General features: G+C 43.2%; 1 protein-coding gene across 1 annotated transcript in view; it reads right to left on the minus strand.

Annotated features, from left to right (window-relative positions):
* Rap1b (RAP1B, member of RAS oncogene family) overlaps positions 1–19,537 on the minus strand; it is a 34,378-nt gene extending 14,841 nt beyond the window's left edge. The window contains exon 1 of the mRNA XM_050165490.1: positions 19,371–19,537. The gene's annotated coding sequence lies outside the window, so the exon portion shown is untranslated. The remainder of the gene's footprint in view (positions 1–19,370) is intronic.
* Positions 19,538–23,365: the final 3,828 nt, after the last annotated feature.

Consider the following 23,365-nt stretch of genomic DNA (forward strand, 5'->3'; position numbering starts at 1 on the left):
GGTACTTCCTTAAAAAAGTGAGGCCAGTGAATGAGTCACGTGGCTGCTTTTCTTTATATACATTAGACATTCTAATTTCTAGCTCAGGATGGCAGAAAATGAAATGCAGAAGTCTGGGACACAGAACTGGCTACCTACGTAATTTACCAGAGGGAAGTCACACAAGCCAATACCTTAAGTTGTGACATACAGACTATAACCAATTTCACAGGGTTGATGGACAGATTTTAAACAAGAACCTCATTCCTGATAAAAAGCCTTGACCAACAGTCATTACCAACACTAACCAGAAGAAACAAAGACCTGGATCATTTTGGTGTTTAGTGTGTGGTCTAAAATTACCTAAGGAATCGAGTGCTTAGCTAGAGGCTGGGGCATAGTTCAGTAGCACACTGTGTGCTGCGGTTTGCCACGCATCCTTCGGAGCACAGTGAGTCTGAAGCTTGTCTGGGTCACACAGCTAGAGCCTGTTTCAGAACACCAGACTCAGCGGGATAGCCTGGGCTACACAACAGTGTTTCAGGCCAGCCACTCAGTGAGCCTGTCTCTAAACAACATAAAACAAAAGAACTAACCAACCAAGAAACTCAACTCAACCTAACCAAAACAATTCCAACAAAAAGTCTGTATTGAGGCTTTGAGAAGTTAACCAACTGTTTCCTTTTACAGTAGATAAACTCCCATTTTGTTCACACCTAGTATTAAGAGACACCGTGAATCCCAACTGCAGAAGCATCACACAGATCTTTGTGTTAAAGACTTGACTTCCAGGAATTAGTCTAGTTAGAAAAGAAACACCCTAAAACAGGAGCAGTGTTGAAACCAACAGCTTTCATGTTCTGCAGGTATGTACAGTACACCCTTAGATTCAAATTCACTCCTTAAATTTTAATAATAAATACACCAAGTGCATCAGGAAAAGGGTCTGAAAACTGAAAAGCAACCATTTAAAAAATATTTATTATTGTTGTTTATTCATGTAAATATGTGTGTCTCGATGAGGCCAGAGGAAGTCAGATGCCTTGGAATTGGAGTTAAAGGCAGTTGTGAGCTTCCTGGTGTGGGTGCTGGGAACTGAAATCCGGTCCTCTGCAAGAACAGTATGTGTTCCTAACGACTGAGCCATTTCTCTAGCACTGAAAAGCAACATTTGAAAGGCCCGACATTCTCCCAGTAAAAACACTATGTCAAAGAGTCTACAACCAGCTTAGACAAACTTTTCTCCCCGAGAATGCTGCCAACAAGCAGTTTTCTTATCCTCAAGCTCTTTAGTTTTCACTCGCCTCCCTCAACTGAAATTCTGGGATCCTAAATTATCAGGGCTATGTAAAACCCTTAACTACTAGTTCCTGAAGTCAAGTGACAGGGCTTCTCCCACTGAACAAGGTCTGCAGTGAAGAGCCTGACTTCTTCCCGCCTTCAACTCCCAAAGTAGCGTCTCATCGCCAAGCTCTCCGCTCTCTTCCAAAGACTCTACCTCAACAGCAGAACACAGTCTTATTCCTAGCCTGCTGGGTATGGTAAAAACTCAGACCTGAGCAGATTTTAAAATTATTTTCAAGGAAAAAAAGAGGCCCAAATTCCCATCAAAAAGAAAACTTCTAGCCATGAAATCTCAGCCCTGGGAGGCTGAGGCAAGGAGGACTGGTGTGAGTTTGTGGCTCCCGTGGGCTGCAGAGTGAGGTTGTCTCACAACACAAAAAACACAACAAACAAAGCAACAACCCAGTAGGAAGCTGCTTATAGCATTCTGTCTATTCTGACCATTTTAATATTTCAAATAGGGGAGACAGTCTCCCCTGCCATTTTCACGGGTATTAATAGTTCCAGTAAATAAAGCTTATCCCAATTGATCCTGCCAAATCTTCCACTGACATATATTCAGTAACAAAATCAACACGTTTTCCAGTTTTATTACAGTAGCCATCTTTTCGCTCAGTACGTGATCATAAGAAATACAGAGCACAGCAATTATCGGCAACCTGACAAATACAAAAGGCCAATCTCTTACAGGACTTCTCAGGTGAGTGCTAGGTAAGCCAGGCAGTAACTAAAACCAAACCAACCAAGCAAAAACAAAAATCTTTTTTTTTCTTTTGTTAGACTCAGGTGTAAATTCTACAGGCGAGCATATTCACTCAAAACATGCTATCTGCGGAGTATAATTTTGATAACTGGAATATACTTAATTGTATGATATACTGGAACAATGCAGCAACAGTTAAGACCCGACTGTCTGGATGGGGCATGACCTCTGCCATGCTACTTGACCTTTCTCTGTGTATCATTTCCTCATCAGAAAATGGGACTAACAGAATCTCCTCTCTGGAGTTTTAAGGTTCAGATGAAATAACGTGCACTGCACAAAATGTTAAGCGAGTGAACAAGGCGGTCAGTAAGTAGTTGGTAAATATTAATCTGCCAGTTTTAGAAATCCTAGAAATCCTATCTCTATATAGCTGGGCAGTGGTGGTGCACACCTTTAATTTAATCCCAGCTCTTGGGAAGCAGAGGGAGACGGATTTCTTTGAGTTCAAGGCCAGTTTGGGCTAGAGAGTGAGTTCCAGGACTGGCTCCAAAACTACTCAGAAACCCAGTCTCGAAAAATGAAAAAGAAAAAAAAAAGTCTATCTATAGATGGCTGTTTATAGTGCCTGAAACTTGAAACACCTAAGAACTCTAAAGGCAGAGCTGGGGAGATGGCATGCGTGTAATTAGGTGTGACCCAAAGGCTGGGAACTGTGGCCACTACCATCTGTAACCTCAGTGTTGTAATAACAAGATGAAGGAAGCAAAGGACTGCCGGCCGGCTAGTCTGCACGGGCAGTGGCAATTGACAATGAAATCTGTTTCAAACGAGATGGAAGGTGAGGACTGACACCCAACACTGCTCTCCAACCTCCATGTGTCGAGGTGTGCCACATTCACGCCTGGACTCACACACGACTACCCACAGCATACATGGATTTTTAAAATACATTATTTTGGCTACAACTGATGTGGTGGCATGCCAGTAATTTCACTATGTAGGAGGCAGAGACTGGAGGATTTTGGGTTTAAGGCCAGTATGGATTAGATTATATCTCAAGAAACAAACAAAACAAAAAGCATACAATTCTAAAGGAACTAGTAAGGAGATAATTCTCACTGATTTTTCCCTCTTTTCCCATTACTGAGTCTGATTCATTTTGCCGCAGTATCTTCTATGTTCTCCACTGCACCATCTTGCAAACACTTCTCATTTTCCACAGACAAAGAATGACAGAGGAAAGATTAAAGAAATACACAAGTCTGCTATATACTTGAATTTCTGTGACCAGAGGAGGATAAAATGTTTTTGTGTGAGACAAGTTGACTTGAAACACTCTATCCTCCTGCTTTAGCCTCTGGAGTACTAGGATGACAAGCATGTACCACTACGCATATTTTTTATTTTTGTCTCTTCCTTCCTTTCTTTTCTTTTTCTTTCTTTGTTTTGTTTTTTGAGACAGGGTTTCTCTGTAGCTTTGGTGCCTGTCCTGGAACTAGCTCTATAGACCAGGCTGGCCTAGAACTCAAAGATCCGCCTGCTTCTGCCTCCCGAGTGCTGGGATTAAAGGCGTGTGTCAATACCGCCCGGCTTGTTTTGTTTTTTCGAGACAGAGTTTCACTATGTAGCCTTGTCTGTCCTGGAACTTGCTCTGTAGACCAGGCTGGCCTCAGAACTCAGGAGACTGTCTCTGCCTCTGAGTGCTGAGATTAAAGATGTTCAACACCACTGCCCAGACCTTTTCTCCTCCCTTACAGAGCCTCATGCCTTTCTTAGCCTTAAAGTCCTTATCCTCAATGCCTTAACCACTCTGGTGCTCTGAGACTAAAGGTATAAGTCAGGACACTCGGATCAGTATATTTAAGTGCTGATTCTGCTTCTGACAAGGCTACCAGGTGTAGTAAGCACATGTTTAAGAGCAGTCATGTCCTTCTTGGTCCTTTTTTCTTCAGGATTTATTATGTGTGTGTGTGTGTGTGTGTGTGTGTGTGTGTATGTTTGCTTGCCCGAGTATATGCACATCACATGGGTTCTGGTGCCCTGGAACAAGAGTTACATACAGACAGCTGTGAGCTTTCATGTGGATGTTAGGAACTAGACCCAAGTCCTCTCCAAGAACCACAAGTACTTTTAACCACTGAGCTCTCTAGTCCCAACTTTGTCTTATCTGCTGATATAATCTGCAAAGGTTTTAGCAGCTAGTTTTTTTCTACGTCATATATCTGCTAGTGAGGAATGAAATTAACTTTGTCACTTTATGACTGATACAACAGAAACACATACAAGGCAATTCAGGCAGAGGAATGAGTAGGTACAGATTCTCTTATACACCACTTACAGTCTCTGTATGCCTGTGGCCAATGAGTAAGCCACCATGGAAAGAAGGGGAAATTTCTGGCTGCTTCATACTTGACTGAAATATCACCCGACAGCTCCCAACTAAGAATTTTGAGGAACAACACTTCCTAGAAAAGCCACCAGAATATACCTAACATGTAAACAGACCATTAAATGGGAGAGTAAACGGATTAAGTGTACTTTATCTGAACATTCAAGAATCTAAAATATTCCATTAGAAATCTAAAAGCCAGAGTGCCCCAGTGCCCCCTACAATCAACCTCTACTTATTGGGTGTTACACTTCCATGGAAAGTGCACTAACAATGACACATGAAAAGATGGCTACAGCATAAAAGGAAGTCAATCTTGATAGGCATTTGCTTCATCTTGTATTTCTTAATTATAAAGGGGAACAACATACTTGTCCCCAAGAAGCTTTGCAGGAAAAGACAAGAAACAAAGAAAACAGTTTGGGGATGTGGCTCACTGCTTGATAATAGGCTAGTGTTAGGGCTTTGGGTTCAAGCCATAGTGCCACCAAAGAGGGAGGGGCATCTATTATGAGAGACACAAAATCTGATGAGAGTTCAAATGGAAATCAGGAATTGCTTTAAAGAGAAGGTAGCACCAAGAACTATAGTGTTTCAATCAGAAACAGATCTACAGAAACAATCAGAAACAGATCTACAGAAGAGAACAAAGGTAGCAGAGGAAGTCCAATATGGAATTAGAACTCTTTAGAGCGCACAGGATATACAGGGAGAGGAAAGAAACAGCAAAGCGCAAAGTATTTTCAGGGAGACAGGAAAACTCTGTGAAAAGTGCTCAGGGGCTCTGACTCAGGAGCAACACACTAGACAATCTGAGGGTAGAGGCCATGCTGAGAAAACGGAAGACACTTAAAAACTGAGCTGCCAGTAACAGGAGGCCACAAACGCCACACCTAGAGCAATATGTGCTCCTAGTAAGGTTAGTATGTGGGCTGCTTTTAATGTGAGCCTTGGCTGGAAACAAAACCTATTTTATGATGAAAACCAAAGTAATGTACCATAAACAATATACTATATAAAAGGAACCGTAAGAAAACTGGTGTTTCAGCTTTATCAACAGTATTATTTGGCTTGAGTGCCTATTGTGTACAAAGAACATAACACCAGATGCACACATGTAGGCTATTTTCCTGACACACAGACGCTGACGGCTAAAGCACACTGAGCTGTGGTGAGTTACACCATCACAGACCACAGATACTCGCCTAAGGTCTCACATGCAGTGGCAGGCTTTCCCACCTCATCTGAAGCTACCTTGGAGGCTAGCCACAGTGGTGCATGATTTTTAATCTAAGCATTCAGAAAGCAGAGGCAGGAGGATCTTTTTCAGTTCCAGGCAGTTAGGACTACATAGTAAGACCCTGTCGCCCAAACAAAACAAAAGAATGAATTGAATATTGGACAAAATTTCCTTCAGGCTGTGTCTTGAATCTGTCCAGATGCACTCAAACAAAGTTAAGACGTAAGTAAATAGCCTGTGGCCTAGGATCATGTGTCACATTCTTTACTGTATAACTAAAACTTAAAGCATAGCTTGGAACAGAAAAGACACTTAGGGATGGGTCCTAGGACTTGCTGCATCCTAGGTAAGCACTCTGCCACTGAACTGCATCTCCAGTAGCTGCTGGCTGTGTTTAAAAACAACTTAACTGGAACACAGTCATGCTCATTCAGTGTCTCATCTACGGTTATCACCAGGCAAAAATGGCAGAACTGAATGGCCCTGATGAGGACAGCATGTCAACAAAGCCTTCATTATTATCCCGTCCATTACTGAGGCTCACCAGACTTAGGCCCTACAGCAGTGGCTCTCAAGCTTCCTAATGCTGAGACTCTTTAATATAGTTCCTCATGTTGTAGTGACCCCAACTATAAAGTTATTTTTTGTTGCTACTTTGTAACTATAATTTTGCTACTGCTATGAACTGTACATATCTGAAATATGTACCCCCAAAGGGCTTGCGACCACAGGTTGGGAACCACTGCCTTACAGGCGGTGAGACCCTGAAAGAGATGAGAGGAGATTCTGCATATCACTGTAGTAGTGGCAAATTGGTGTTCAGCTCAAACGTCTATGTACTGAGTGTGGTAATGAGAACAAGTGTGAGAGCAATGCTCACTCAAAGGAACCAAGGGAAGAGTATGTTCTTACTTGGAAGGTCTACTGCGGTTTAGGCAAAGGAACAACAGGAAGGAAACTTCTGCAAATCAAGATGGAAACTTGTCCAACAGACAGCATGAACTATGGTTTGCTTTGCAAAGAGGTGGTCCTAATTCCTCAGATCTCCATCAGTTCTTCCATAACTTAAATAACCATTCATATTTAAGCTTACATTAAGTCTTGCGGGGAAGCGGGGGGGGGGGGAGGAGAAAGCCCATTATAGTCTTTGAGGTACCTAATTTAATGCTACTGTCAAAGGTGCAGAATTTTGAGTAACTGCTCATCACCATAAAGACATCCTCGGGACACTGGTGAACAGATGTGCACTCACATATTTGAAGCAACTACTAAATCCAGTTTGGAGATCCTAGGGGACATCAGGCTATCAGTACTAATATATTTATGAGTTAAGAGTAGGGAGTAGGGATCTTTGAACAAATCACTCCCAATTTTTGCGAATAGAAAACACCACACGAAATTTGCTAATATAAATACCTAGTTTTTAACCTCACACAAGGATAGATAAACTTTTAAGAACACCATTTATAATCTGTTTCAGCATAAGGCTGAAATGAGAACTACAACCAGCATCTTCCACGAGACTACAAACAATTATTTCATTTCCCATGGCCACCTAACTAGGAGCAAATGGCTTGCTTCATATGACGAATGCCCCCAAAGCACCAAGAAGCCAAGAGAATGCCTCGATTTTAGGTTGTGGAGTCATGTTTGCACAATTACATACCACATAGGAAACTTTAAGACCAACATACTCCTAATGGAAATTCCCTGGTTCAATCTGCCAAAAGTGCAGAAGAGAAAACTAAGAAACAAAAAGCAGAGGAATCAAAAGCACACTCCACAATTTTCTACTATTTTCACTATTTCATCTAATCGGCAGCTTATGCTATCCATTTCCTGTCCACACTGGCTTGATAAATGTAACACTTCTGTATTTCTAGTTTACTCAAGACGCCTTTTATATTCAGTAAAGGGCACTTAGAGAAACAAAGGGGCATCGTATGTCACTGGGGACATAAAGAACATTTCTCTTCCGCTGTCACCCAATACCCGCTTGCTTACTCACGTAATTACTAGGTTAACAGAATGCAGCTCGGGGGATGGAGAGCCAGCTCAATGCAGAAGACCAGGCTCGGCTCCCAGCACCCACATGGTGGCTCCCAACCATCTGTAACTCCCTTTCTAGAGGATCTGCTTCCCTCTTCTGGCTTCCGAGGGCACCAGACACATTACACTATGCACATACATATAGGCCAGCAAACATTCAGACATAAATAAAGAGATGACTCTTTTAAAAGGTATCTTTAAAGTGTCCATTTCCTGCTAAATTTGAGACAAAATTACTATTCTCCCCAATCACATGCATACATGTCAGCATATTTTTAATATTAGCGTATTTACCAAGTAAAAAGTCTAATGGTAATTAGTCTATTACAGCCAGCAGAACACACTAGAAAACAGAAAAGTGGGCAGACACTTCCTGTTAGCAATACTGAATTTCAGAGTATCCACTTCAGCTATTTACTTCTTCCTGTCACTATACCAGGTAGTTCCATCAGGGATTTAATAAAATCTTTTTTAGATTTACTTATTTATGGTCACAAGTGTTTGCCTTCATAATGCCTTCACCACTTGCATGCCTGGTGCCTAAGGGGGTCAGAAAAGGTATCAGATGCCCTGGAATTAGTTATCAATGGTTGCAAACTACCATGTGGGTACTAGGAATTAAATATGGGTTTTCTAACAAGAGCAACAAGCACTCCTTAACTGCCAAGCCATTTCTCCAGCCCCACATCGGGGATCTAAGAAAAATTCTACTACACTTACAGTGTGTGTGTGTGTGTGTGTGTGCGCGCGCGCGCTGCACTTCAAGAACACATGCAACAAGATTTGCATGTGGAGGTCAGAGAACAACTTTAGGAAGGAGTCGGTTCTCACCTTCCTCCATAGGGGTCCTCCCTGAGGCAGGAGCACCTTGTGGTTTTCTCTCTAGAGAGGGATCGAGGAAGACACCCACCACTGACTTCTAGTCAGCCCGAATTTCCAGCAGACTGTTTCAGTTGCTTGAAAGTAAGAGTTCCATATTCTAATGTCTTTTTCAGAGAAGACATTACTAACAAAAACTTTCTAAGCCATCTTAAAAATTTTTGAATCTGTAAATAATCTAATGAATACTGAGTCTTATATCTGATCCAGTGGAAAACCTGGTTTGTTATAAATTCCTTGCACTTGCCTGAACACTGGTGTGAATCTATTTCTTCGTTTTATTGAACCTGTTAAGTGTGACTTACATGGACAGTGCTTTATCATCCTCACCGCACTAGAAAAGAAACACCCACGTCTCAATGTGAAGATACCCACCAACAGGGCTATAGCGGAAGGTTGTATGTCTTACAACCCATTGCACAGAGTCTATTAGAGCAGGGCAGCATCTACCCAGTTCATTTGCTTTGGACTACTGTGTCTGTGTATGGAGGTCAGAGGACAACTTTCAGGAGTTAGGTTGTCTTGTTGGACCCTACTGTCCATTTCACAAACACCCACCAGCATAAAGCCTGTTGGAGAAAATGTGTTGTTGCTCACTGTGGCTCACTACTAATCTAAAACCTACCCACCTTATAATATTGTGCTCAATTCCTCTTCATTTCTACCATCTTCTCTAGCTAAAACAGCTAAGACCTGCCAATTCTGGCTCCAAAAACACTTGTATTACTAACTGGGTATTTGTTAACATTTTCGTGATTAATATTCTACCTTTGCTAAAACCTTCTGTATAAAATTATTTATTTCAATCCTAACATGCAAAAACTGTGAACAATTAGCTCTCAATAACACGTAGCCAGATGTGTGAAAACAAGGCATCCAAGTTGGGCGTGGCAATATGCACTTTTAATCCCAGAACTGAGGAAGCTAAAGAGGAGCTCTGTGAGTTCAAGGTCAGCCTGGTTCACTACTGAGGTCCACCCAAGGCTACATAATGAGGACCCAAGTTCCAGCACCTACATTGGGTGGCTCACAACTGTCTGTAATTCCGTTTAAAGGACTCTGCCCCCCCCCCTTCTGATATCTGCAGCACCTGCACACACATGGTTCACACATATACACACAGGCACATACATATAAATATTAAAACACAAAGATTAGATCTGGTTGACATTAAAAACCCTTTGAGAGCCCAGAAAACGCCTCAGTGAAAAATAAGCTCCCAGAGAAGGGTCAACAACAGTCATAGTTCCAAGAGAACGGAAACCTCAGACAAATCAACATCAACACCACTAAACCACAGCAGCCAAGTCCATAGGAATGCGCATGGCAGGAAAACTGTCAAACTGGAGAGCAGCCTGGCCTATAGAATAAGGCCCTATGTCAAACCAGACATAAAAATCGACCACAACCCAAAACTCTAACAATAAAAACAAATGACAGAACCAAAGGTTGACAAGTACCAAAGGTTGATAAGACACACAACACTTCTGTAACGGCAGCGCTGGGGGCAATGACGATGGATGGGCTCAGTCAGGATGACAAGATGGAGATCAGCTTGGGCTTTGGCTTCAAAGTGAGACATAGTCTTATTAAACAAAAAGGAAGTATGTAATTTCTCTGATTTATCCTTATGCTCCAAAGAATCATCTAAAACATAAAGGACAATGTGGACACCTGGGTGTTTAATGTCCAGGAGGTTCTGCTGGGGAGCAAAGCACTGTCAACTCTAGTGTGCAGTGATAAAACTCAACACCATCTTCTTAGGTGGTGGAGAGTTACTATCTCCACAGGTCCCTCAGTGGGAAACCAAGCAATGCAGGCTTTACCAGCAGCCCTACCACTTCTGCTGAGGCAGAGCAGCCCCAGCGCTCACACACACGCCTTCTGCACCCTGCTCTCCCCCTAGTACTCCACGCCCCTCTCCTGCCCTTCACAGTTGATGAAGGGCATCATTTTCTTCTCAACATCACGAATCTATAACCTGAGCACTCAGGAGGCTGAGGCAGGACAGCCATAAATTCAAGGTCAGTGAAGTCTCTTACTCACCATCTCAAAACAAAACTACCAAAACAGTAACATTTCACACCCCAGAGAGATAGTATAAATTCTTTTTCTGTCATTAAAAGCTAGCAAAAGGCCTTCCATGGTGGTACACAGCTGTAATTCCATCAGGAAGCCGAGGCAGGGGATTTTCAGTTTAAGGCCAGTCTCTGCCTCAAACCTCAAAAGCCCCAAAACCTTAAAAACAAAGTAAACAGCACATACATGCGTGCATGCATGCACACACACACACAACATAATAAAAAAGCCACTAAAGCCCATGATTCAAGAGAGGGAGCTCATGGGGAGAAAACCAAAAATACATAAAATAGCTAAAACGGAAGAAATTTTACCCAGTTTTTAGTTAATAACTATAGTGCATGACAGTATTTAGTGGCAACATGTGATGAACTTGGATGTCCTGGTCATAAAATATGATCTCAGTATGTTCCCCAGTTCAGAACCGTTAGAACAGCTGAGCAGTTAATTACTTAACTCGAGAAGCACCAAAGCTCCTGCAACTTTCCTCCCCCGCTGGGATTAGCTCCTGTAGGCAGAAGCCCTTTAGCACTTAACCCCTGAAGTGGGCACCGCACACCCGCACACCCATTCCTTCTCTAAGCCAACCCCATCCGTTTAAAGAGTGCTGTTCAATAGCTTGGTTTCTCTTCAGATCATGTAAACCTGCCTTCTACTAAAGGTTCCGGGGAAAGGAACAAGGCAGGGTTTTTAACCAATTTATTTTTTAGTTATGTGTCTGTGGTGAGGAAGTATTGTGCATGAGTGCTTGTGCCTGAGGACCAGGCCAAATCATCAGGCCTCTGAAGCTGGAGTCACAGACAGCTGCTAGGAACTGAACCCACCTAGGTCCCTCTACATGACCAATATCTGGACATATCAGCTGAGCACCTTTTACTAAATTCTAGTTTGTGTGTATTTATGTGCATGCACACACGTGTGCACATGTGAAGGTCTAAGGACAACCTCTAGGAGTCAGTTCTCTCCTCCCACCACACGGGCTCCAAGTCTCTTAGTCATCAGGTTTGGTAGACGGTGCTTTAACCATCTTGCGGGTGCCCCTATTAATCAGCTTTTTTGAGGCCTTGCATTGGCAAGATTATTCATGTGGAAAAAACAAGATACCACTTTCTGTGAAAGCATGGTAGAATACCCCAGTCTGTTCCTTTGTAGTTTAAATAGATTGCAAGAGGTCAGGATCTTCTATCTGTAACTTTCCCAGGCTAGCTCACCTTGCTAGTCAGTAGTGAGCTGGCTACAAATCAAAGACATCCTCTGTTCTTCCACTCTAAGATGAGAGTCGAAGATCCTGGACATCTTGGGATCCTCTGGTTAAGAAGACTGGCTCATGGAGCACCCACCACCTACCCATCCACCTTTCTACCTACTTTCATGGTCTGAAACTAGCTAATAGAGCTAGATCTAGGCTACTACAAAAACCTAAAATTTCCACTATTTAACAAGATTGCTATGATTGTTTCTAAGTAAACAGGAAAAAGAAACAGCATTTTTCCAAAAGGTAATTTGGACATACCAAATAATTATCTAAATTTATGTGATCAAAAATAATGGACTGCCTAGAGAAGCCTGCAAAGAAACTACATCTAACCCAATTCTGTATTAGCAAAAATTCAAAACAAGGCCATGGTACTCAAGACTTCTTACAGTATCTAGCGCTGGTCACTTTGAAAACACTGGCTATATAGTTAAACAAATCTTCAAGTAATGACTCATTCCATTGTGTACTCTTTCAAATGTTCCTTAGGTTCAAAGAAAGACGTTCCCCACAGTACTAAGAGGCTGCTGTCAAGTATGAAGGGCCCAGTACCCAGAAAAGCTTTCCAAAATCCCAATTTTTGCTTAAGAGCTATTTATAATCATCCAGAGATACTGCTACAATTGTCCTTAGGACAACAAGCACACTTGCTGTTTTCAACAGAATGTCAGAGGGCTGGAGTAATGGCTCAACAGTTACGAGCACTGCTGTCCTTCCAGAGGACTGGGCTTCAATTTCCAGCACCCAGACTGGTTTGTGACTTCAGTCTCAGGTGCCCTCTTCTGGCCACCATGGGTACTAAACACATGTGGCACACAGACATCAGACACACAAAACAATTAAAATCTTTTAAAAAAGCTTAATACTAACTCTGAATTTGAATATTTATCAAACATTCTTTTTTTGTTCTTTTCTTCCTTTTTNATTTTACTTTCTCCTTTTTACTTTTTATGTTGCATTTATTTACTTTTTAAGGAGGCAGGGTTTCTCTGTAGCTTTTGGAGCCCGTCCTGGCACTAGCTCTTGTAGACTAGGTTGGCCTGGAACTCAAGAGATCCACCTGCCTGCTGGTATTAAAGGCATGTGCCATCAATGCCTAGATTACAGGCATTTTTTTTAATTCAAAGTTTCATATTTAATTTTCCACAATATAAGATGTAGGTCAAGCCTTTGGGCTTTAAGATAAGTTGTACCAACGCTCAGCTGGACTGTCTCCCGTGATGAGGAATTTTTTTTCTTAAGCCAAACTTTTTCCTTTAAAAAGTGAGTGGTGCACGTCTTTAATCCCAGCACTCAGGAGACAGAGGCAGGAGGATCTCTTTGAGTTCAAGATCTAAAAGAGTTAGTTCCAGGACAGGCTTCAAAGCTACAGAGAAACCCTGTCTCGGAAAACAAAAGTGAGTGGTTCTGGGAACGGCACAGACGGCTCAGCAGTAAAAGCACTTATTGCTCCTGCAGAGGACCCAGGTTCAATTCCCAACACCCAGCTGGCGGTTCACAACCAACCTGCTACAGCTCCAGTTACAGAAGACCCATCCACTTCTGACCTCTGAGGGCAGCCTGCACACAAACAGGCAGGTAAACATAATAAAAGTAAATCTAAAAGCAAGTAACTGGTTTGGCTCGTTAAGAGTCACTTTTCTTGGGGGCAATCACTAGCTTCAGTGGGAAACCATCATGTTTCAAACATTCTATTTGTCATATTAAAAAGACCTGTACCCAGGGAAGACCTAATTCATCCTTAGAACATTTAGGTGGAACTTTTTCTTCCTTTTAAACAGTCAGGGCAGTGAAGGATATGCCAGAGCTCTCATCCGCTTCCCTCCAGCCATGCTTGCCACTGGTCTTGCATCACAGAAACAAATGTCAATACAGTAGAAAGGGCAAAGGATGTCTTTGCATTATTGATGTAACTAACAGCTTTGTTCCTGCCGACTCCCCAAGCACACCTACAGATCTACAGAGTCTCTTGGATCATACTCTTGAGAACCACTGAGCAAAACAATTCCTACTGAAAGCTCCTCAAGTCTGGGATGCACAAGTCATCTCGGCCACCTCAAAGCTGAAGCAGGAGGACGGCAAGTTTGAGGACAGAGCGGGCAACACAGTAAGACCTTTTCTCAAAAGCAGAACAATGGCTCCACAACCCTTCACTCAGATCTGGAGAATGTTAACTAATGCTAGAGAACAGATGCCCTGAAGAATTCGTATGACACAAGTGTGTCCTACGATTTGTAAAACATTTACAAACGAGACTTTACTCAATTAAAGTCCGACATCTACATGTCATCTTGCCTAGTAAAAGCAGGGGAGAAGAGAGCCTCAGAGTGGAAAGGTGAGTTTCCCAGAGCGCCGGAGCAGTGCAGAGATTGTACACCACACTGTGTTGTTCTTCTTATCCTCTGTACTGCAAATACTGTAACCAAATCTATAACTTGAGAACTCAGCCAATCTTAGCAATACAAAGGTGCAGCATCTCCAAACTAGAGAAACTCTAAGAGTAGAGGTCCACATACACCTTGTCCTGACCCCTTCCTACCTGTACAGTAGAGATGCAGAGTTGTATCACTGAGAAGTTAATTCATTACCTCAAAATCATAGATGTTCTATCTGTAACACAGTAGTAGTTTGTGTCTATACTGTTCCTTTTTTACCGAGACCTCTATTTTATTAGCTTAGAGAATCCCTGAATTTACTCCAAAGTGATTCCAAAGGGCTGGGGATGTAGCTCTGTAGTACTTTGTCCAGCGTGCAAAGCCCTAGGTTTGAGTCCTCCCAATAGTGATGATGATGATGACTATGAAAAATATATTCTAATGTGTGAGGATAAACTTCCGAAGACAGGCAATTAGAGCCCAATTGTATCTACTACTTCCTATGTCCTCCCAAGTCCACTTGAAACTATAAGTGGGCAGAACATGGCTTTCCTATTTTTTTCCTATCGCACAAGACAACAAGGAAAACCACAGGTGGGAGAGATAGCCCACCAGTGAGGCAATCAATTCCCTTTTTACTTTCAAAACAGCTATGGCTGAAGTAAAGGAAAACATAGCCCAGGTTAGCCTGGAACTTGCTGTGCAGCAAAGGCTGACAGAAGGATTGCCCTTCCTGTGCCTTCTCAAATGCTGGGGTTACAGGTACAGATCACCACACACAACTGGGAAAAAACAAATTTTATAAATATATAGTTGCTGAGATAAATTTTAGATCACTCTGCGATGCTCTCTCCCTCTAACATCCCCAGCAGTCTATCTATCTGTAGCCCCCATCCCTGAAACAGTTCACCCAGAAGTTACCTCCCTAGTCCCGACCTAGCTTAGACGGAAGAGTCTCATTGCTGTAAAGTAGCACAACTATAAAGACATGAAACACGAGTTAACACCCAGAAGCCTTAGGAACCAGTAAAAAGTCAAACTCAGGCTGTAGTTAGAGAATGATACCCACCACCTAGAAATGAGTGTGTGTCCACTTCTCAAGCACCTTGAATGGAACCAATTTTAAGTACAAAAAATGATATTCCAGAATATTATTATCCTTTTGTATAATAAAAACAAGAATGAAAATTTGCAATTCCTGTTGCAAATATTCTTAGAGAATTTAAATGCAATTTTAAAACCATATACCCCTAAACTTTCATTTCTTTCTTTGTAAGTTTTAGGACTCTCTGGAAGCTTAATAAGCTGCTGTGTACCCTCAATCTGAACATTAGGAGTAAGCACACCAGTGCTCATGAAGTGTGGGAAATAAGTAACATCCTTTATCTTCATGAATTCTAAAATTCTGTTGTTTTAAGGAGGCAAAAAAAAAAAAATCCTGATTAACTTTACAAACTAGAAACTCTACTGCTAAAGGATTGATCTTAGAATCCAGTCAAGTGAGTTCACACAAAGGACAACAAATTATAAAGCAAGTCACATTTTTACTATAAATGAGTAAGTTCCTCCTAGCTTCTTTTTCTTCTGTGTGTGTGCCTGAGCACAGGTGTGTGAGAAGTACACCGGTAGGTGGGCACCTGTGAGCCCAGAAGGAGGCTGTGGTGTCCCAACAGCTAGAGGCAGCAGGAATCCAATTCAGGTCAAAAGCAGCAAGCACTCTTGACCCCTGGCCATCTCCAGCCCTTCATTCTACTCTCTGCACTTACTGCTTCCACTGTATCCTTGAGATTTCTAAAGAACTAATTTCAAGACTTTAGCCCTCAAATGCTAATCAGAACCTTTCAACACTAGTGCAAAACATCTACAATTACTGAAAAGATCAACTTTCAGTACGAGACAGCACAATGCTAAATAAAAATTTTGTCTAGTATTACAATGCATCAAGCCACGGTTTAAGACATTGTTCTTATTAAAAAAAAAGTTCAGTTTGAAAAGACAAACAGTACAAACGTCAGCCTAATCTATGTCCACAAAAATGAGAAAACAAAGAAAACAAATATAGAAACAAAACAACACATATCCTTCATAGACAAACCAGATCAAAAAACACAAAGTATATTTAGTTACGACTTTATAACAAGCCTTGGACAACTGAAGAGTAATTGCTATTTTCAGTGAGAGATTGGACCTCTCATCACCAAGCCGCATCCCCAGCAGAAAGATGGATTTGTACGAACTCTACAGTGATGAAATGACATCACTGCTATAGAGATAGCCGTTGACAATTTAGAGCAGAAACACTACACTAACCTTGTAGCAGTTCAAATCTAAACATTATATATTAACATCTACCCCTGAAAATGTATTTACAGCACGGCACATGAAGTCAGTCACATCTCCTTGACAGTGAACAATAAAACGCCAAATGCAAACCACACTTTGGGGGAGGAGAGAGGTAAACTCTGCTAAGTTTTCTCAGATCTTATTTCACAAGTTAATTTCATTCAATAAATATTTATCAACAAGCAAAGAGCGCTAAACATGAGATTTCGATCCCAATTTTAGACTTTACACTTAAAACAGCACGTACAGTTACATGTCATCAATCTCTGCATAGGCAAAATCTTTCAAAGATCTCCATAAACGTAGATTAAGTTATTTATGTATTTACTTATAGAGGTTTCATTAGTCCAGGCTAGCCTTTAATGTACGGCAATCATTCTGCCTCAACCTCTGAACTGCTGGGATTACAGCTGCAAATGGCTCACGAGGGAGGGCTCACTTTCTCTGTAGGTCAAAAGGAAACACTGGAATCATTATAAATGACCAATGATAAAATGATGATCAATTTGCAAAGTGAGTGAGCCCAAACACAATGTACAAGTAATTCTTTTTCAAAGTTACACTGTGCTCTTCAGTCTCTCTGAATTTTCCATTTAATTCCTCTAAATTTAAGTCCCAGACATCACTAGTGCTCAGGTAAAATCCGAGGAACTAAGAATACATATGACAGAATTAATTCCTATCTTTGTGATGTTTTCATTTAACTCCACGTAACTTCCATTGAGAGAATCTATGTAACAGCAACACGCTAGTCATTTGAGGTACACAAAAAAATATATCCTGTCCTTGGACTTTACAGTTTAGTAGAAGAGATAAAAATACACAGCAGTAACAGAAGTTAGGAAGTGATACAAGCCACAGGGAGGAAGAGTGATAAGTTAGAAAAAGGGGAAAGACGTGGCCGTCATCTCCACGCCCCGAACCACAGCTTGGCACTGCGTTCTCCAGCAGTCTTCTGATACCAGGCACATTAAACCCAAATAGCTGTATGTCCTTCAGCAATTTACTTTGTGGCTTCCACAGATAAGGTTATTAAACCACCGAGAATGTCAACATGAGAGTACAAGGGAACATAGTGCACTAAAGAGATTAAAAGTGTGGATAAGCTCAAACAAGACAGCCATTAGGGAGTCCGTGTCTTTAAGTAAAAATTATTTCCTCTAACCCAAACCTGGGGATGACACCATCCATGCCATTATCCACACTTAGCTAACCAAGGGGCTCTAGCTTGGAGAGGAGTGGATAATAGGACTAAAAAGATTTGCAAGATTTAACTCACCATTGAATGCCACATTTCGTCCTGTGGGGTTCTTTTATGGATAAACCACTGCCTTACAAATCAGCAGACTCAGGTTATCTTACCTGTTCTAGGCCTCAGTTTCCTCCTCCACAAAATGACAGGGTGGGACCAGATTTAAATAGTCCCTTACCAGCCCTTAAAAAGTCCCATGACTCTATAAGGACTTAATACGTAGATTCCAAGTTAGCTCTTAGAATGAAAAGAGCTTTAAACGAGAAGAATCTCTCCATTCAATTAAGTTACTTCTTGCTAAGATAAATTCCTTTTAGGCAAGTCTCAACAACGTTCTAATTATACAAAAGAAAACTGAAAAAATAAATTTACAAGTTAGAAGCACTCGGTCTATATCAATACACACTGCCAGCAAAGCAAATATTCAACAATTTAAATATTAATTTAAAATATTAAAAGTCCAGCCTTCACCATAATGTCAATTTTCAACTCAGTAAAAATGCGATTTCCCACTTCTGTAATAAAGAAGTGCTTGTATTGACACCAGTCAGGAGTCGCGGGGCCAAAATGTCTTTCTGAAGTATGGGAGGGTGGGAGGGGGCAAGCGAAAGGAAAGCAAGCCCATCCGCTCAAACTCCGAAGGGATCTTTCTTCCTCCACCCCATGGAAAATCCGGAGGGCCCAGTTCCCTGGGAGTAGTTTCAAAGAAAATTCAGGGCGCTGATAAGTCAGTTTCAGAATCAGACATAGCGAGATGGCGAAAAAAGGAGAAGAGGACAGACTTCCTGGATTTTCTCTCTGCAAGAGAGAAAAGAGATTTCCTCTTGCTGACGAAGGGAAAGGCCCCTTTAACATTTTTTTCTCTGTCTCTGCACCGTGGCGGCTGCCAGACTAGGTGGGGCTCACTCCCTTGCCTTCCTTCGGCCACTTCCCGCAACAAATGAAGCAAGCCAGCCCCGATCCGGGCAAACTTTTTCCCCGTCAGGCTCGAGCCCGCGGGGCGCCGGGGAGTGGTCCCCCCACCCCCATCAACGCTACTCCGCCCCGGCCGGAGCTGGGAGAAACCCCGGGTGTCCGCAAAGGACAACTTTCTGGTTTCCGCTCTAACTTCCACCCACCCCGCGGCGGGGATCGGGGATCGGGGCGCGGCGGGGAAGGCTGCGGTGCCGCGGGCGGCGGCTGGGGGTTCCTCGGGCGCTCACTTCCTCCGCCATATTTCAGACATTTGACCCCTTCCGCAAAGCGCGCTGCTCCCCGCCGCGGCTGAGGTTCCTCCCCGGCCGCTCCGAGGTGGCTCGCCCGCTGAAGCGAGGGGTTCGCGGGGGGGGGACCCCGCAGCCACCTGCCGCGCGCCTGGGCCACCGTCGCCGCCGTGCGAGCTCCCCCCAACCCCGGCCGCCCCGCCCGGGCCGCGCCGCCCCACTTCGGCCCCTCCAGCCGGCCCGCGCCAGCCCCGCCGCCACGCACGCGCTCCGCTAACCTCTCGCGCTGTCACCGGGTCCCCGCCGTCGCTGTCGCTCCGCGTTCCCTTCGGCTCGCTGCTCCCGGCGCCACGGCGGTCTCTGCCGCCGCCGCCGCCCGCCGCCGCCTCCGCCGCTCAGGCTGCTTTCCACGCCTGACTCTGGGCGAGGTTTGGCGGTGTCGCCTTGACGTCAGGCGTTCAGCCTCGCTCTCGCTTCCGCCCGCGGGCGGGGCGCGCAGGAGCGCAGCCCGGGAAGGGGCGGGGCCGGGGCGGGGCCCCGGGCCTCGGAGGCGCGGCCTCGGCGGGCTGGTCCTTGTCCTGGGCCTCGCCTGGTCTCCGGCCAGCCGGCTCCAGCCGTGGTCCCAGTCCCTCCCTGCGCCCTCGGGGAGCTCCGATCAGCTTCGCCTCCGCCTGCTGACTGTCCGACACAGTCGGGAGTCAGCCTCCACGGAGCGCATCCTCTCGACCCCAGCGGATAACGGGGAGCTCAGGGCTTAGAAACCCTCCGAAGCGGTCGCGGGGCCTCCGAGTGCACACTGGAATTCCGTCGCCAACGCCCCCAGGCCGTCGGTGTTCGCGTGGTCCTTTGTGCTGGGGGAAGTAGCTGGAGAAGTAACAGAGCTGCAGTCCCCACTCCCAGAGCGCAGTGAAAGAGCCCTATCAGGGCAGCTTTTCATTTTTCAATTGGCCTTTCATTGGATTTGACAAGTATTTCAGCCTGCTGTGTCTTAACCAGGGCCAGCTGTCCGAATTACTCTACAGATGCAGTTCACAAATGGATGATACCTAAGCATGGCTTATACCCGGTACCTAAATTAACCCTGTTTATAAAATTAAAATAAGTGGTTCATTGAAGTGCACGCCTGGGGCGCCTTCGTGACTTTATAGATTATTCACAGGTGTAAATTTATGATGTGACTCCGGAAAGCACCGGCCAAAAAATGTCTAGTACCAAAGAGCACAAGAACTTACATTACATAGACTTAATCATTAGAATATTTTCACACTACCACCTTTAATAAGAGAACCAGCCCTATCAGAGCTTTGTTTTTAAGAATTTGTTTCTATTCTTTGTTTTTGAAACAGGGTCTCACCTTATTATGTAGTTCTGGCTGGCCTGAACTTGCTATGTAGACCAGCTTGGCTTTGAACTCACGGAGATAACACCTGCCTCTACCTCTGGAGTGCTGGGATTAAAGGCGTGAGCCACCAAGGCCAGTTATTGAACAGGTTCTGATGGGCAAAAAAAATTAGAGAGGAAATTATGGAGGGAAGTAGGCAATTGAGCTGGGCTCTATACAAATTATTCTGGAAATTTTACAAACTCTGGAAGAGAAATGGGGAGTATAATGTCACTCTTTTTTAAGAATTGACAACTAAGATGACCTAGGCTAAGTGAGTGGATCTGAATGAATCGTGGCTGGCCTCAGGACACAGGCCTGTAAGAGCTTACCTCTTTTTCTATAGGCTGAGTGGAAGGAGGTTCATAGCAAATTCTAGGCTGGCTGAGGTCACACAGAGTAAGTTAAAGCCAATTTAGACAGTTTTGTGAGCCTCTCAAAATAAAAAGTAAAAAAGAGGGTAGGGATATAGCTCAGTGGTTTAGTGCTTGCCTGGTAAGTGTGCAAGTGTAGCAGTCAGCCCTTTAGTGCAGCAAAAGGAGAAACAGCATAATTAACGTGTGTGTGTGTGTGTGTGTGTGTGTGTGTGTTTGTGCGCGTGCGCGTTCTCCTGTTTAGGCACAGAAAAGCCAGAGGTCAACACCATTTATCTTTCCTCTTTAATTTTTTTGAGACATCTCTCACTGAACCTCACCAATTAGGCTCAAGTGACTGACCAAGAAGGCCCAAGGATTCTCCTGTCTCCATGCTGATTCGATTCTGGGATCACAGGCATGGGCCACCACCACCCTGGATTCTTAGGTGACTGTTGGAGATGGGAACCCAGGCTCTCATGCCTGTGCAATGAGCACTTTACCCACTGAGCCACCCTCCAGTTCCAGAAACAGTTTTTGGTAGCATTACAGTTTGTATTTCGTAAGTAAACATGTTACCTATTTCAATAATTGTCATTTTCTGAGAACAGTTTTTATTGGAAGTTTCAAGGGCAAATTTCAGAGCAGTCTGTTGGAATTGTTATCAATTATGAATGAACAAATTGCAAATTCGATTTTGCTATCTTATCAATTATTGAATGAAAATTCGACAAGTCTGAAAGCCTGAAATTTTGAGCAAGAGTGCTGAATAAACTGGCTTTCCCCCCCTCCTGTTGTTTTTAAATTCTTTGACATTTGGGCAATTCCTTTTTCCTTTTTATTCAGAAAGAGTGGAGCCACAGTTTGTAAATTGCTTATTTTAAGTTTAAGTACTTTTATCATCTCATTAGGCTGGTCGTCAATGCAAGTTGTATTGAATTGTGATTGGTATATAGAGAACAGGAAAACCCTGTGTCTGGTAGTCCTGGATTCGCTTTTGAATTTGAACTCCTTGTCCTATTTTTCTGTCAGACCAGGGTGTCTTCTACTGGTGACTTCTCTCTAACTTGTGTGCAAACCAGGGCTCATTACCATTGTCACCAAACCAGTTTTGTCTCCTTTTCCTTTGCTAATTGTGTCACCATCTTTTAAATTATCCACTCTTCAAACCTGTCACCTTTCACTTCCTTCCCTTGAATAACCAACCCTCAACTGGTGCATCTATTAAGCAGCAGCTGGACAAGATTTTCCAGGCCCCTCTGGTCCATTTCAACTAAGACCACACTTGTTTATGTTGACACAACTGATTCCTGGACCTTTGGAGCCTTGTAGCTTCAGCTGCCTACTGTGACCCATTTTACACATTGTTGCTAGATAAATTATCTTAAAGCATACTCAGTTAGTCACTCCCTTCCTGAAGAAGCCTTCAGTTACTCTCCTGTACAAAGTTGTGTTACACTTTCCCTTTTTGCTTAGAACTGCCTTGCAGTCAAAATGGACTTCTCATCTTACTCACAGGGGCACTTTTCCCACTCCTCTGTTGGACGTAGGCGATTGCCTGTGTTTGGAAAACCCCTGCCCATCCCATCTTACTACTCAGGGCCCATCTATTTTCTCTAAGAAATAGTGAGTTTTGCTTTGATATGTCAACCTAAATGAGTTTCTTTCTCTTTTGAGTCCCATAATGCAGCACTGCTTTCTCTTTCATGAGCTGTGCCTTTCCCTCTAAACAGAAGTTAGCAAACTTTTTCTGCCAAGTGCCAGATAGTAAATATCTAAAACAGAGGGTCAGTGTTGTAGCTGCTGAAGTGGGCAGCTATTCAGTTCTGCAACAGTAACACAAAAGCAGCCATAAACAATACAAAGAGGGCCAGCAAGACTCACTACTTACAAATGCTCATGGCCAAAACTGATAGCCTAGGCCCCATGTGGTAGAAGGAGAGAATTGACTCCCACAATTTACCCTTTGACCTCTACACTCATAGCACAAGTACACACACACACAATAAGTTAATATAAAAATTGCAAAGAATGGATGTAATTCTAATTTAATAAAATTTTACTTGTGGGTGGGAGTTGGAGAGATAGTTCAGCCTTTAAAAGAGCTTTTTGCTCTCGCAGTGGACCCAAGTTCAATTCCCAGCACCCACAGGGTGGATCACAACCATCTATAATTCCAGTTCCAGGTCAGAAGCCCTCTTCTCATTTCCACAGACATCAGGAAAGCATGTATTGCACATACATACATTCAGGCAAAACATTCATACACACAAACTAAATCTAAAACAAAAAACAAAACCAAAACTTTACTCATCAACCTTAGAATGTGGCTTACATGTAATTTTTTTATCTGTCACAGAATAATATTTTTGTTTTGTTTGTTGTTTGTTCTGAACAACAAACAACAAACAGACAGGGTTTCTCTGTAGCTTTGGAGCCTGTCCTGAAACTCTCTATGTAGACCAGGTTGGCTTTGAACTCACAGAGATCCACCTGCCTCTGCCTCCCTAGTGCTGGGATTAAAGGCGCATGCCCCCCC

The sequence above is a fragment of the Alexandromys fortis genome, unplaced genomic scaffold, assembly GCF_014885135.2.
Source record: "Alexandromys fortis isolate MF-2015 unplaced genomic scaffold, M_Fortis_MF-2015_v1.1 scaffold_154, whole genome shotgun sequence".
In the NCBI taxonomy this organism is placed as follows: domain Eukaryota; kingdom Metazoa; phylum Chordata; class Mammalia; order Rodentia; family Cricetidae; genus Alexandromys; species Alexandromys fortis.